Raw genomic sequence first — 11,433 nt, forward strand, 5'->3', positions numbered from 1 at the left:
TTGAAGGGAAACATTTCTCACGTATCAAGTGAGGAAAAGGTAATTCTCAAGTTGGTTGGTAAGATACTTCTGAAGTTGGTTGGTAAGGTACTTCTCAAGTCGGTTGACACGTGAGATCATCTGAAGATTGTGACGATGGCGGATTGCTTTTGGAAATCCATGCCTGCAGCGCTCAAGAGGCCTACGCTCGATGAACTATACAAACGCTTGAGGGATCTGGACTACATCCAAGTCGATGAGAGGATGGCGGTGATGTTGAACGCGATCCTGCAGTTAGAGGCGCAGGGTGAATGTAGGGAATCAGCGACAGAAGCTGTCTTGATGGTTGGCTACCCGACGGAGGGGATATCCAATCAGGAGCCGACCAGATGGTTATCCTGGAACGTGGATGGAGGCGTGAGGGGATTCGACTTGGCGAGAAATCCTGGCTTAAGCAATAACACGGAATATGGCGCGGGAGAATTTCCACTCCCCGCCAGACCGCCAGTAGCTTGAAGAGGGAACTAGAGAGGGCACAAAGGGAAAGAGACAACGAGAACCTTGACAGGGATGGCGCGAAACTCGAGAGAGACCAGGCAACCTGGAAAGAGATCAGGCGATCCTCAAGAGGGATCAGGCGAACTGTGAGCGGTTGAAGTGGGAGATGGAGAAGATTCAGAGAAGACAACGAGAGCTCGCGAGACAGAAGGAAAAGAGGAAAAGGACGACGGAACCAGCCACCACAGCCCTGAGTCACGAATGGAGGTGGACGAGTTCCTAGGCCCAGTGGCCGATTCAATTTAGACCGGTCGGCCCAGGAGCACATGAATTAGGGGCTGGAGGTATGGATACCACCCGAGGCGTTGCCCTCTGGACACAGTCTGGATACGCAATCGATACGGCCATTGATGGCGGTCACGTTCCCGGGGTATACCCCTAGTTCGACCACAAGTAGTAGCCAAGTCGGGTCGAGTTCATCACGTCTCAAGGAACTACACGATAGGTTACAATCGAGAGCCCGTGACGATCCGATGAGAGAAGAGCGACCTCCTACTTGGAGGGACCATTCAGTTAGGAGTGTGATAATCGCGAGCTACAAGAAGAATAAGGATGGCGCATATCACAGGCACTACCGACTGGACAGGACGGCAGCACAGCACCCAGGAAGGACTGTTTCTATGACGCGGCTTGGGCTGAATACTTCACTCAACCCAAAATACCGGAGGGTGCGGTTCACTTGATTATAGGCGACAGCTTGATACGGAAGCTGACGCGAATCCAATCACACTGGCAGGTTGCAGTCTTGAGTTTTTCTGGAACTGCGACGCTGCAGATGTTGGCGTCCCTGGAGATGTTGGATATGGTAAAGATGTACACGGTCACTTTGATGATGGGGACCAATGACGTGTCTAGAGGAGAGTCAAGGAAAGTGATGAAGTTGCACGAGAAGACGAGTTGAATCCTTCAGGAGCTGAGAATTTGTTTCGATCCCACGATACTCATCATCTGTACGGTCCCATACAACATGAAGTTTGACCAACATGCGATGGAGATGAATGAGAAGCTGCGAAATATTAACGAAGAAATCAGGCAGATTCAGCAAAGAAGCGTGCTCCCCATGAGACTGCTAGATGTGGCCGACCTGATGGAACATTCCCTTCCGGACAATCCATCCTCGGACGGCATCCACTTTGATACACACAAGGGAACGGAGTGGCTGAATGGTGTCTTCCAAAGGCACATAAACCTGCTAGAGTCGGGCCTGCTGGAAACGGCCCAGTTTACCTTTGGTCCACCCCCGATACCTCCAGCCGAGACCACTATCCAGCCGTCTGGGAGCGAGAGTTGATTCGAGAGATAGTTCGAGGAGTATCCGGACCAGACAACCAGGATCCACACCGATGGAAGCCGAGGAGGCGGAGTCATCCACACCCAAGAGTTCGTTGGTGTCTTCGGTAGGGTGTCTTCGGTAGTGGTGGTAGACAACAAGAGGGTGCAGAGACCGGCAGAGGCGAGTAAAACGCGATATTCGGAGTGGGTAAAAGAGTTGGATCTGGAGGATCTGGAAAGCAGAAAGGAATTGGCAGAGGTCCTGGGGCTCAAGGACGTGTCACACGAGGACTTGAGTCGACACCACTGTGTAGATTGTTTGAAGGCCCACGAGGCACACTTCTCGAGATCGAGGACAATGGAGACAGCAGACTTGACTGGGATCCCGCTGAAGTCGGTAATGGGACCAACCAACTACAGACCACTCAAGCAGCTGGGGAGTCCGAGACTCATTGTGGAAACTCCCAAAAATCGGACATGCATAGTCCGAATCAGGGTGGCAACTCCCGCGCAGTTAAGAGTGGTGGAGAAGCTGCTTGAGCCGAGAGACATGGGGCTTCCGGATGCCGCGTACGAGGGTTCCAAGCCTGCCGATGATCAAAGATATGTTAAGCCCTGCGGAAGCTCACAGTTGGCCAAGACGTTGGCAGTTTATGATCGATCAGACCCGGGAGCGGCAAGAGTAATTATCGTGGCGGGCTCGGATTTCGAAGGGACGTCCCCAAAAATAATTTGGCCGGTAACCTTAGTGTATTTGCTTCCTGGTTCGGAGTTAAATCAGATGCTTACCCTGGTGGTGGCGATCAATTCGGAGATGCCTTGCGAGCCGGAGCTACTGCTTTTTGCAGTAATGAACGATCACTTGCATGCGGCAGGGCTACTAGAGCACCTGAAAGGTGAGGCACCAACGCCAAAGAAGATCTGGGAAGCGGTCCAGACGTTGTTCGCTGCAATGAATGAGGTGCAGGAATCGGTGGTTTCTCGATTCGGACCCAGGACAAGAGTGGCATTCACGACGTCCCCGGGCTAGGCGAGTATGCCGCCTGCTTTACAGTTCGTGTATGCCATGTTGATCTTGATAGCGGAAGGTAACGCGTGGCGGGTACTGATAGCTGCCCCTAATCGCGAGCTAGAGGCGACAAACTTGAGGCTTCTGAAGTAAGAACTGGCAGCGGCATGGGCGGATGTGTCTCATGCCTGAAGGCAATTCTATGAACTGGTGGATATCCTCATATTACTGGACGAGGTCCTCTTACTTGAGATCTCGAATCTCGCTCGGCAGTTGAAATTCAATCCAGAAATAAGGAACAATCACCCAATAATAGGCCACCTGACAGCGAGTCTGTGGTTTCGAGGCATAGATTCGGCCATCACGAGCTCCACCAGCAAGGCGATGGGACCAAGCAATAAAAAGGAAGAACGTGGCTGAGGCCGAGAAACAATTGGAAGCAATGGCACACCGTCTAACACAAGAGAGAGGCAGGTGGCCATTCCTGACACCAAGTCCTGAGAATGCTACGGACAAGACGCGGGAGAGTGCACCACTCCTCACCAAGCAGATATGGGAGTTTCTTGAGGGGCAACTAGAAGTGGCAGAGAGCAGAGACATGACGGTAGGAAGATTTGTCACAGCGGCGAATGAAGTCACCGTTGGGGGATTCTGGAGGGAACACGCGAAGGGTGATCTGAAGACGAAGAAGAATCACGAGATCTTGAGGTTCTTGAGCCCTTGTTGGGGGAAGAGGTACATGGCTGGAGTGTTTTATGCGAAAGATACCATCTTCGACCCGTTCGTGCAGGAATTGCTGAACATGCCCATAAATCTTTTGTTCGCCCTGTACTTGGTCTACCCCAGGTATCTGTTCAACATGGGCCCGGCCTACATGTTCAGTAGGGGTGTGGAAACACTACGGATTGACGGATATTTGACACTAGTGCTCTTGACCCACGGAGAACTAACAGTTTTTCATCGATTGATGAAATATGGAGAGCCTCTGTCGATGGGGAAGACTCACCCAAGCGCGGAAACCTACTCGTATTAGTGCACGGCCAGACTGAAGACGTTGTTGGTGGAGCATGTCTTGATGCAAAATCGACACCTGACAGGCGAGGAAAAGAATCTCAAGACGAAAGAGGAGTTGGAGGAGGGGAATGGAGGCATGCCTCTCTTGACTGATCTGTGTCTGGCCATGAGATCTGACCCACTAGGGATGATCAGGGGGCTTGGTGAGGTCGTGACCTGCATCTATGGGCCGGCGGTGACATACGCCTTTCCTGACCCACTCGTGGCGGCATACCAGAACTCAGTGGTACACGTGAGCTTGATAAGTGTTCTAGATGGGACAGCGCTGAACTGGTGCAGACAGGAAGAATTGAGGATACGGATGAGCGACACGGTGTTCAACTTCCGGGGGGCAGTTACAGTGCAGAATGGGGGAGGGAACGTGAGGGTCCCATAGAGGTCTACCACAAGTTCTGGAATTTGAATCCCCTAGCAGCAGATAAGCAAGAGATCTTGAGAATCCCGGTATGGAAAGGAAGTTTTGACCTGGTGAAGTGAGAGCTGGAGATGATACTTGAGCGATAAGTTCTGCCCACCACTGTCCCAGAGTTCCCGATAATCAGAAGAATGACCCTGGGGATGAATAGCCCACTGGTGGTCCCATCCCTACACTCGAGAGTCACGGTGGAGAAGCAACAGAAAGAGTTCACGGACGGTTGGAATCCCTTGTTTATTGGGTACTCAGCCGCAGTTTATTTTGACACGTGCGAAATCAAGATCAATTCGTGGACGACACAAGCGAAAAAGATGAGAGGTTCGATGCCCCCGAAGTTCGAGGTTCGGGATATCTTGAGAACGCTCGAGCAGGTTAGGCTGGAGAACATGCTGCCGGTTTGGGATGATGGAAGAATGATCGTGGAGGAGGGACAAAATGCCTTGAAAGATGATATGAAGTTCGCCACGAGGAAATATCGAGCACCCTACGGGCTGGAGCAACTGGAGATGAAGCAAGAGGAAAAGGAGCTAAATGCGGCAGGTCCTTTATATGTAGCCCTCACGGAGTACAAAAAGCAGGACCCAGCTACACCCTCACCCCTATCGGTGGGCACCCCTGGAGACAAGAGAAGCGGTCCCGTTGAGAATAGGTTCAGAGATGCGTTTGAGAGAAATCTAACTGAATCAGAAGAAGGAGAGAGTATGGATGAGACTCTCAGTGAAGCAGGGGAAGAAATGGAGGTGGGGAATACGCCTGAGCAGAACCCGGCTGAAAGGGATTTCACCACACAGGAACTGCTGCAGGACTTGGGTGGAGACGATTGGGCGAACACAGCCACACCACCCCTAAAATCATCCCCTCGCAAAGACCTGGAATTGCCCTTGATGAGCGAGACTTCCAACATGGGGATGAAGTTCTTGAGCGCTGAAGAAAGCAAGAAAAACGCTTTTGAAGGCAACAAATGGATGTTCCTGAGCACTCTGGATGAGAAAGCGTGACGAGAGTTCTTGAGCGAATTCAATCAGAAAGTGAAGAGCGAGATTACGCTGGAAGACTTCAAGGAGGAGTTATGGGACACGGTGGTGAAGTTCGGAGAACCTGTCTTGATGGGTACTGGATTGGATGGGAAAGCAAGAGAAGAGCTGTCGAGCAAGATGATCAAACTGAGGGAAGAAAAGCGGAAGACCGAAGATGACGCATGTAAAGACAGCTCTACTCTACACAAAAAACTGATGATAAAATGATTAAAATTGGAAGGGATGATAAGAGTAAGACTAGTAATATGATTAAAGATACTAATATCCTTAAGGCTCGAGAAGGAGGGAGGCAAGAGTTGGAGAGGCTGGACCGGGATAAAGAAGTCGAATCGGTGATGATAGTGGCAACGCCCCCAAGTAGAGGGATAAGGTCTCGGAAAAGGAGAAGAGAGACAGAAGAGTTGAGTAGTCCCTCGAAGGATGCGGTCTCTGAGAAGAATCTGAAGGAGACGGCTCCCATGGTTTTAGAGCGGTGGAAGACAGCAGCTTAAAAGGGCAGCTCCGCACCAAGGAAGCTAACCTAGGTGATGAAGGGAATGGAAGTCTCCACGAGCTCAGCAACGGAGGAAGACTACCGACCTCAGAAGGCAAACACCAAAAGGGGTTCGACGAGTGGACAAACATGGGAAGTAGACGTTAGCAAAGAATGGCTCTCGATGAGGAACCAGGCCACGGGGAAGCGGGTAGCTAGCGATCCTCTTGAGAGAAATGCGACGAGAAACACCGCTCGACCTTGGTGGATGGCTCTGGAGACCATGAAAGAACTGGAGGATTGCCTGAAGAAACTCGATTGTGGTGTGTCCCGCAAGCGGCGCAATTGGGCGCAAGCGGCCCAAAAAGCCGAGATTAACAAGTTAGAGTTGGGGAACCAGCTGAAACGAACTTGGCAAAATCTGCTGCGGAAATACTTGGAAGAGGCAATGAGAAGAGGCATTGATGGCAAACCCTTTCGTCAGGACGGCAGGACAACTGCTGTTCGCATGGAGCCTGGTGGGAATAGAATTAGAAGTGTTGACCTCACATGAGTAGTTGAAGCTGGGCAACAAGAGTCTAGAGGTTTATCAGATGCTGGTACAGCATATCGCCAGAGATAATTCAGGTTTGAGTCTAGCGAGAAGAAAAGATGCCACTTGTTTCTTGAGGTGGATAATGTCAGTGATAACCAACAATACCGTCCAAGTGTGTCATCAGAAGGCCATGGGGAGCAAAATTATGCAGAGGAGAGTCTCCACGGTCATACTGAACGTGTACCAGATTACGGGGATCGAAAAGGAAGATGACTCCAGGCAGTCTCTAGAGAACCGCGGGAAACTTGACGAAATACGGAGAGTCTACAACAAGAAGTTCGAAGAGGGGCATAACGTGCATCGCAATTTAGTCCTGGCTGGAGACTACTCGAAACCCAACAGACGGGGGGAATACCAGTATGTACCTGCAGGTATGAGGATAGCATATAACCCTTTCATGGATTCAGAGGCCGGGAATGCCCACAAGTACATTGAAGTGACAGATTTGTTGAAGTTTTGTACAGAGAAGATGATTGAAATTGGCCCAGCGGAAAGGGAGAGACCGAGCCTAGGTCTGATACTTGAGAAGATGTCAGAGGTGATTAGCGTACCACGCTGAAACAAGAGGGTGGAACTGAAGATAGGAAATGGAAATGGCATGCTGGTCACGAATCTGGGAACGGTTGGAAGTTTCTGAGGCCTTCTTGGTGCCCACATCCCCATGCAAACCTGATAGAAGAAGTCACGGAGCGATTAAGACTGTCGCCGACGAAGGATGAAGATTTGGGACCTCTGAACGTGATACACAAGCTGATCCTACCCCATAATAAGGAGCCGGGAGAAATAATGAACAAGCTAGAGAAGTCAATGAAGAAGATGGAACCCGGTAGTTGTCTCGATCTGGCATCTGGAAGTGGAGAACATTTTTGCGATGGACGATCATGTGTCTGGATACAGTCCTTTCAGAGAAAAGATCTATCCACTTGGTTTGGCGACATCACCGAGAAAGAGAAGAGTGAAGTGCAGATAGTGGCTGAGTGTTACACGAACACTACAGTAAATATAGCAACAGCATTGGGGTTTTTCTCAAGGATGTGCAGTTTACAGTCGCTGGGGATGCTGGAGTCCGAACACCACTTGGTAACAGCGTTGAGAGTAGACTCATGGCCTGGAGCGCTGCAAATAACCCAGAAGCATATCAGAGGATGGAAGATTGGTAAAGAGGCGGAAATGGGGTTTCCCGTGAGTGAAGCTTACAGTTTGCCAGTGAACGCAAAGTCCCTAATGGGATCAGTCATGGCCAACATGTGTGGAAGCCACTACCCACTGCACATGGCGATGATGGAGGTATCCAGCCGGAGGATACTGATTGACAAAGCCTTCTCGGTGCCCAGATGCGTACGCCTGGCAAGAATGTCGCATCACTCGCACAGACTGTTGAGGAAGATTCTGGGGACTGTACCGGTGGAAAAGAGAGATAACTTGAGTGAGATCTTGGGGGAGGAACTCTTGAGCCTGGAAGGTGAGAACACGAGTGACTTCGAGAGACAAAACACGATCGGGAAACCGACAAGCAGCACACCAGCACTGGAGGAGAATGATGTGACGCACGAAAAAATTATGGATTTGAAAGCTCTGCTTGAAGCATCAGGAGAACGCAACCTCCGGAGTATAAACCTCACACATGGGGAATGCCCGTGCCACTGCCTGGCTCAAACGGTTTGGTATCCGGAGCAATCAAACCTCTGTCTGACATGGGACGTGAAAGAAATTAGGTCAATCGGGTTACCTGATCATCGACAGAAGGTGACTCTACTGGTAGTGAGTTCAATACCGGCGTTGCGATGGATGGAAGAAAATATAACGAAATATCGAGAGTCGTAGACACCAACAGCGGAATCGATACACGCTATTGATTATAACAGGAGGCTCGAGTTGTTTCAGACTGCGTGCAAGGTATCCGCTATACCAATGGAGGTCAGGGACGTGTGGAGTCGCATAATGTTCTTCCCATGGTTTCGAGCGACATTGACGTCTTGGTTATACGCGGTGACGAAGGATCACATGAAGAAACATCAGAAAGAATATCGACAGTTCCTGGCTGAGATAGGGCCGAAAGCCTTCAAGAGACCCTTATTGACCTATCGTAATTTAATCACGACGGGTTGGAAAAGAGCTAGTCGGGTGTCTAGAGTTAACACCAAGGCGAGGGAGTCATTATTGGTGGAAGACTTGGCGAAGAACGCGAGTTTGAGCCTACACAACTCCTTTCGCCTGAACCGGAAATCTAAAATGAAGGGCTTGCCGATCCAGGCGAAGAGATTGCAAGAGCAGAGGGAATGGATGCGATCCTACGAATAACTGAAGGCTTGAGAAGAGACCGTGATCAGCTCCGACGATGAGGAAGGGCTATTGAGGCAGATCACAGTGTCGGACGCATCAGGACCTAGCACCTCGAAAGCGAGGAGCACGAAGTGAGCAGGGAGCTCAGTGACAATTTCTTGAGTCTTGAGAGGGAAAGAAAGGGGCGCTTGAGTGTGAACTCGGATAAAATCCGAGGTCACGGAAAAAAATTTTAATGAACCAAAGTATTGTTATTTACATGCTATATCTATTATTTGAACCAAAATGCTGCATGAAAATTTTCTGATTGGATAAAACAATTTTTTTTAATCATTAGCTTAAAAAGCGGACATTTAGGGGGCAGGTGTATTCAGATTTTGATTGCTTTTTAGCGATAGTGTGACAATTTTACATGTATGTGAATATTGGGGTGTAGATAAAGTTAAATCTGCAGCAAACTTCTGTATATGACCACTGGCATTGTATCTTGAGCAACACTCAACATCCTGGGTCTCACTGGAAAATGGCGACACGCGATGAGGACATCGATCTTGAGTCCGGGGAGTATGTACCAGTCGGTCATATTTGGAAGTTTGACCTTGAGCATCACAAGGAACATGATTTTGGGGTGAAATGAAAATTTTCAAAAATTCGAATTGGACATGTCATGCTCAAGTTTCTCGCGACAAATGAAAATGCAAAAATAATAACGTCAAAAGAACCGATTTACAATCACGGGAAAGTGGTCGAAAAAAGCAGCGGGAAATTGCTATTCGCAACTTCCAGACATAGAAATACACGAAAAAACGAATTAGAAGTGGACCAGAGTGAATATTCGGTGGAAAGGTAAACGATCGAAGTCTCCCAATGGTCCAGCCCCAAAACCTTATTTCTCAAGTTGAAGCTCATTTCTCAAGCTGGGACTTGTTAATCCAAAACTCCTCGAGTAAAAACTTAATTCCTTAGTTATTCTGGAGTTATTTATTGATTTAGTTACACAAACTCTAGAGTGTGCCGGTATGTGAGTACCCAATTTAAATTTCTTGAGTGTGTTTTATATTATTATGTTGAGGTAAGGCGAGTTTGAGGTTGATCCATCTGAAATGGATCAAAGTTCCACTGTCTAACAAAAAGTAACTATACGGATTGTTCCGACCCTGTTTTTAACGGCGTTCGCGTGTTTTGGGTATTTTGAGAACTAAGTATGGGGGCGTACTTAATTCCTAGAGTGGAGAGGTATTTTGGTAGTGGCCTTTAAGCTGTAACAAAGGTTTTAGTCACATGTCGCAAGTGAACCGAATTGGCTCGGACCGTTTGAGGTAGAAAAACACAAGAAATAGTGTCCCTGACTCTTGAGCCAATGGTTATAGGGCCTCATTTTTTTAGCCTCATATGTGACTTAAGTAGGTGACTGTTACATAACAGAAAAGGACAGTTTATTGGAAATAATTCGGGATTGATAAGAAAGACGATATCAGGTTCGGATGAATGTAAACCAAGATAGTTGAGGATTTTAAAACGCAGGCTGACACTTATTTGGCTTTGTACTTCAAGCAGACATAATTTCAGCTGTAGTCAGTCTAACTCAAGCTTTTCTCTATTTTTTTCAAGAGTGAGGCCGCGAATTTTTATTTCATTGCGAGGTATTTGGTCGTGATTTATAATTTTTATCGTTTCTTGAGAATTTTGCGTTTCACAGCTTCTTCATCTCTATTGAGCGACTTGGAAATGAAGACTTTATCCTGAAAATTTTTGAGTGTATACGCTTTAGCAAGACATTTTCGAGCATCCCAATTTGATGATAGGCATATGGTACGTGGCCTTAGTTCTGAGGATTTACTTTTACCATGTCTATATATTTGGTTTATATTAATGTTTAACTCCAGTATTTCCGAAACCTTGGCTTCTTCTGTTTCAGCATTAGACGTGGAGTCACCTTTGTCTTCAGAAATATCATCAATTATATTTCGTTAATTGATGAATTAGAATGGGTATTTTTGTTTGGAATGTTGTTTGACGTAGTCGAGCCTGTGTCCTTAAATAAGTTTTTAACATCGTTCATAACATCAGGTAAAGTTTCATGTTTCTTTATCACAAGTTCAAACTTAGCTTCAGATTTGAAGACGTCACTCTCTAGGCAGCCATAACATAATCAAAAGCATCCACGAACGCGGCCCATAGTTGACACAACAACCGCAGTGATCCCAGCACATTGCCCATGAAACCATCCATCTGACTTGTCACATCCAATTGCACATGCATCACCTTCTTTCACCACCTTTTTGCAGGATCCGCATTTGGTAGATTGAGCCATAGCCAACGAGAAACTATTTAATAAGTACCACGAATCACTAAAAAACTCAAACTACCAACAGAGAGGTCTAATAATCGAACAGAGCAGCTTCTGCCCGACCATTGTTGGCTGCACTGGTGATGCCGCACCAGCAGATACGCGGACAAAACAGCGCATAGCTGAAAACGCACCTCTACAAAACCGAAAACAAAATTCGCAGAATAGTTTTTCAGAAAAACAGCCAAATTTTTTCTGAAATGGTGCCGCACCAGCAGATACGCGAACAAAACAGCTCATAGCTAAAAAAAGGCATGAAAGCTACTCAGAAAATATAAAAGTATATAAGAATTGAGATAAGCTTTGCGCTGCTCAGGAGCGCTATCCTTTGTAAACGCGGGTGCAGATCACTGCGTAAGATGCAATTCACTAACAATTTAATTAGTGCT

The 11,433-nt window shown here is 47.9% G+C and overlaps 1 protein-coding gene across 1 annotated transcript in view; it reads right to left on the bottom strand.

Annotated features, from left to right (window-relative positions):
• The window catches only part of LOC134852995 (BCAS3 microtubule associated cell migration factor-like), a gene marked incomplete at its 3' end in the record, with an annotated part of 307,656 nt that extends 296,622 nt beyond the window's left edge, over positions 1-11,034 (bottom strand). The window contains 1 exon segment of the mRNA XM_063868902.1: positions 11,022-11,034.
• Positions 11,035-11,433: the final 399 nt, after the last annotated feature.

This window comes from Symsagittifera roscoffensis, chromosome 8, assembly GCF_963678635.1.
Source record: "Symsagittifera roscoffensis chromosome 8, txSymRosc1.1, whole genome shotgun sequence".
Taxonomy (NCBI): Eukaryota; Metazoa; Xenacoelomorpha; order Acoela; family Convolutidae; genus Symsagittifera; species Symsagittifera roscoffensis.